A 5,158-nucleotide genomic window follows, 5' to 3' on the forward strand; every position below is an offset into this window, starting at 1 on the left:
TGAAGCCCAGGCCTGAGCCTGAGCTCATGCCTGGATAGAAATTTGAAAACCGAATTTTTTATCTTTTTTATTCTATAAAAAGTCTTTTATTTTTATTAAAACCCTCAAAAACTCAAAAGTAATAAAATATCTCACTATTATTTGAAAATAGAGAGGAGAAACAAAGAAAAAAACATTGTATATATTTTTTATTAAATAAAATATGTTTTTATTAAAAAATTATTTATATTATCAAGTCGGGCTTGGTATCGGGCCAGACTTTTTTGAGAAAGCTCGAGCCTAGCCTGAAAAATGGTTGGACTTGGTGTTTTAGGCCCGAGCACAAGCCCGTGGGCCTAAAATAATGTCCAAACCCGACTTAAAATGAGAGCCCTGCCCGACATGTTGGACTACCTGACCCATGAACAGGTCTAGTCACACATGTCATTACGTGATAAAAATAACCGACGGACTATTAAGGAAAACTAAATTGACAAATTTTGGAAGTTTAAATATTGGATTTAAAGTTTGTGGAACTAAAGTTAGACTCTATATATTTGTATTCCTACTCCTTCCTAATTAGTCCTAACTGTGCCTAAGGAATTTTTCAATTTTCATTTTTTTCCCTTCATATGGCCGGAGACTATTTGTTGGGCTTTTGTGGGACATGTACATTTTTTTTTCTTGATTTTTTTGTTGGTAAAGACTAGCAAGATGATTTCAATAAAATAAAACAGTCAGAAAATACAAAAAGATATAACAGTTAAGATCTAATTAAGTCTTGATTGGCAGATCTTAAATCCACTCAAATGGATTTTGAACAATCAACCCAGACTCTTTTTAGACCTTTCTTAGCTAAGCAGCAGTGTTATTACATGATTAAAATAAATTACTAGATCTTAGATAAATAACTTAATGTCTAAACACGTACATCAAGCATGTGGGTTTCCGGTTTTCTACTTCAGCAGTTAGGAATAAATTCTTGATGTGACAATGTTACATATTGGAGAGCATAGTTTTTACCACATTCAAAACCAAATTCTGGTCTACCACCGCTAAAAGTAAAATTGGTTATGGAATATGGTCAGTCTTTCTCAATTAATTAACAATCCTGAATCAACCTTACCAGTTATCACTATTTATATTCACGAGATAGACATAAATGCCTGACGATTGGAAAAGAAAATATGGTAGTTGATGCATTTACATCTACTGGTTTAGGGTTGGTTCAGTTTCTGCTATCTACCCAACAGAATTGAAGAATGCATCAGAAAAAGAGAAATCCATTTAAGAAGGCACGAAGGAATAGGGCTGAACATGAATCCATCAAGCTAACAAAAAAGTCCATGCAAATAGACACCTGGGTTGAACCCTAGTCAGTGTGGTCCTTTTCTCGGTTCTGTATTAGGAAGTTTCATTGAAAAACGCAAGCGACGACAGTGCAGGCCAAATGAATGGCCTAGAGCACAAGACCCTAGAGTTCTTGTGCACACCTTCTCCAACCCCATTAAATCTATCAATCTTCTTTCATCAATTTCTACCCTTGACCACGAAAAATTTTAACTTGAATGTGTTTATATAAACACGTTAATCAATCTAAAACTGTTGAATGAGAAGTCGAGATATGTTTACGCCTATAACGAAGAACAAAGCAACAGCTATGCAAGCAAGAGCTTCCACCGTTGTTTTAACAATGTTTTGTTCCTTCATTTTGGCCCAGACTAGAAGCAGCGAGTCCAACGATGGTGGATGGGAGTTGTTGAAGAAGAGTATTGGGATCTCGGCAATGCACATGGCTTTGCTACCAAATGATCGGATTGTCGCGTTCGATAGAACAGATTTCGGCCCTTCCAATATTTCCTTGCCGGCGGGCAAGTGTCGAAACGATTCCAGGGATCAAGCTCTGACCAGAGACTGTTATGCTCACTCCGTTGAGTTTGACCCGTCAAGCAGAGACGTACGCCCCCTTACTGTGCTGACCGATACATGGTGTTCTTCAGGTGCATTGTCGCCGGAGGGTGTGTTAGTGCAAAGTGGTGGGTTCAACGATGGCGAGCGTGCCGTTCGCTACTTCAAGCCATGTGCAGACTGTGATTGGTATGAGGTTCCAAATGGTCTCGCTGTTCGCAGGTGGTACGCATCCAACCATATTTTGCCCAACGGCAAGATGATAGTTGTTGGAGGTAGAAGGCAATTTTCTTACGAATTCATCCCAAAGGGTTCGAGTTCAGATTTCATGGTATTCCCACTTGCATTTCTTAAAGAGACAACATATTCTTCAGAGAACAATTTATACCCTTTTCTTCACCTATCCACCGACGGAAATCTATTTGTCTTCGCTAACGACCGGGCAATTCTGCTAGACTACGTGAACAACCGTATAGTCAGGCGTTATCCAGTCATGCCCGGTGGAGTTTCTAGGAATTACCCAAGCACAGGTTCCTCGGTGCTTCTCCCATTGAAGCTGGGCACTGATAATAAGAGTCCGCCATATGCGGAGGTCTTGGTCTGCGGTGGAGCGCCTTCAGATTCAAATCATAAAGCCAACAATGGCATATTTGTACCCGCCTCTAAAACCTGTGGCCGTTTGATTATTACTGCACAGGACCCAAAATGGGAGATGGAGGAAATGCCGCTGAATAGGGTAATGGGAGATATGATCTTGCTGCCTACAGGGGATGTCCTCATCATAAATGGTGCAGCAAAAGGTAGCGCCGGTTGGGGAGTTGGGAGAGAACCTGTTTTGAATCCGGTTCTTTACCGGCCTGACACACCAAGAACCCAAGGCCATAGTAGCTTCCAAGTTTTAAATCCGAGCAAGACCCCGCGGCTCTACCATTCGACAGCCCATTTGCTTTCCGATGGTCGAGTTTTGGTGGGTGGGAGCAACCCCAACGTGAATTACAATTTCTCAGCACTGTACCCGACTGAGCTGAGCATCGAGGCATTCTCTCCGCCATATATGAGCTCGGCCACATCTCGGCCAACAATCACTTGGATAAAGCCTGGGCCGAGAGTCACATATAAGCAGAAAATCTCGGTGGGCTTCGATCTGAAGGGGAAGGGAGAAGCCCAGAAGATGTACTTGACAATGGTTGCCCCCTCGTTCACCACGCATTCATTCTCGATGAACCAGAGGATGTTAGTTTTGGGGATTGATGTTGATGGGGTGAGACAGACATCGGATGGAGGTTATGCCATGGATGGTTATGCACCCTCAACAGCTGTGTTGGCGCCACCGGGGTATTACCTCCTCTTTGTGGTGTATGATGGGAAGCCAAGTAAAGGAAAATGGGTCCATATCAAGTAGCAATTAAGACATTTTGTTTTTACAATATTTATTGTTGCTTTACTTTTGATTCCATTGTCTCGTAATTAATCAATTAAAACGGCTAAAGGAAAATGGGTGGGTCCATATCAAGTGCAAGGTATGCCGGGTGTGTGACGTGTGCTCGTGTAACAATGAAAATACTTTATCACAAAATAAGTAAGAAATCCGGCCGACACAATCCTAATAGGCTAATATAAAGTCATCGTTTTATCTTTGTGATGGGACGATTTAACCCGATGACACGTGGATACTTATTCAGCGCGAACAACAATTCAGCATTGTAGTCTAGTACAACTAAGTGACGGGTCCATAAAGCAACTCGTTACATCGTAGCTCACAAAAGGAGAAGCTCGCCACAACGCGAGCTCTGGGTTCCCCGAGCTACCTTTGAAGGGATACTCTATGGCAACTTTAGCTCACGAGATAGGGGAACTAGCTCGCCCAAGCTCCCAAGCAGACAAGTCACCACAAGGACCAATTCTGTTAAAGGTAATCCTAAAGTATTCCGAGGTCGCTACAAAGTAGCTCGGGAATGGGCCGCATGGGCACTCCTCAGGAAGCTTCTCCCAGACAGGAACACGCCGATCCCCTTATAGATTCCTCGAGGTGGAGACACCTCGGGCCAGACAGCTCGGCTTAGCTTACCATAGGCAGCTCGCCGCTTACGAGGTAGCCCAACATAGGGTAGCTCACAGAAGGGTAGTTCAACATATCACAGGAGGATCTCCTACCCGACCACCGTACCCGACAAATATGGGGATAGTAGCCATATCCCTCGTCAAACAGCGTCGTGCCTGCCACCTTTAGAGGGTGCCTTACACCAGACAGGCACGCACCCTGCGGTGACGGCCCCGCGCGTACCACCTCAGCCCAGCCAGTAATGGCTGCGCCAGGCTGACAGTGGCGGTTATACCTGCCCTGTCAGAGGCCAATGGACCGGATACAACGGATTTCTGTTATACGGAGCGAGTATCAAGGAACGAAGGTATCAACTTCTACTCTCGCGCTATCTGCACTCTTAGCCTTCATCTTCTCCTTGCTTCTCCTACAGAATACTAACTTAAGCATCGGAGTGTTCCCGCCGGGCAAGCCCCCGAGGATTCTTCTTCTTCTCCATCTCAGGTACCTTCTAGGAGCCACGTAAGTGACAGCTAGGAGTGACCGGATCGCACACCACCATTTGGCGTCGTCTGTGGGAAACGCTTCTAAAAGCCTTCCTCTAAACCTCCATAGTTCTTTCTTCTCTGAAAACTCGACACTCATGGCTTCTTCTAGCAACGTTGGACGAAGCATGGAGATGGGTAACTCCAGGAAGCAGTCCTAGGTTCCCACGGTTTGCATTGGGCAGTTCACCATTCCTCTCTCGGTGGACGGAGTTCCCAACCCGAACATGCCGTGAGCAACGACGCCTGTGGGTGTTCCCCTACCTTCCTCGATCGAAACGACCTTTGCTGAACCAACTGTCGTTCCTCTGGCGACCAGCCAGAGCCAATTCGATGATTTGATGCAGTGCATGCGGGCCATGCAAGCCCAAGTGCAACAGCTCCAGCAACACCAGATTTACCAGCAGCAAGTGCTGCACCACGTCTCCCAGTATCACTACCAACAGCAATTCCCCCAACTGCCTCAACCCCAGCCTCAGCAGCCGCAGCTCCCTCCTCGACACCCAGCCTCACAGCGAGCTAGGTCTCGCCGCCAGGACGAATGCCTCTCTCGCCAAGGAGAAGCCTCCCAAAACCCTCCTAAGAGCCAGTCCTCCTCTCGCGACAGACAAGAAAGACTGACCACCTCGGTCTCGCCGCGGGCGGTCAGGTCGGGAGGACCCCAGCTCGCCAGGTCTACATCACC

General features: G+C 45.6%; 1 pseudogene across 1 annotated transcript; it reads left to right on the forward strand.

Moving 5' to 3' along the window:
* The first annotated feature begins 1,332 nt into the window (after nucleotides 1-1,332).
* Nucleotides 1,333-3,335, forward strand: LOC104593521 (aldehyde oxidase GLOX1 pseudogene; annotated as a pseudogene). The gene has a single exon (XR_016084149.1). The product of XR_016084149.1 is annotated as an aldehyde oxidase GLOX1 pseudogene (transcript).
* The last annotated feature ends 1,823 nt before the right edge of the window (nucleotides 3,336-5,158 follow it).

The sequence above is a fragment of the Nelumbo nucifera genome, chromosome 3 (genome assembly GCF_055504915.1).
Source record: "Nelumbo nucifera cultivar China Antique chromosome 3, China Antique-T2T, whole genome shotgun sequence".
Classification (NCBI taxonomy): Eukaryota; Viridiplantae; Streptophyta; class Magnoliopsida; order Proteales; family Nelumbonaceae; genus Nelumbo; species Nelumbo nucifera.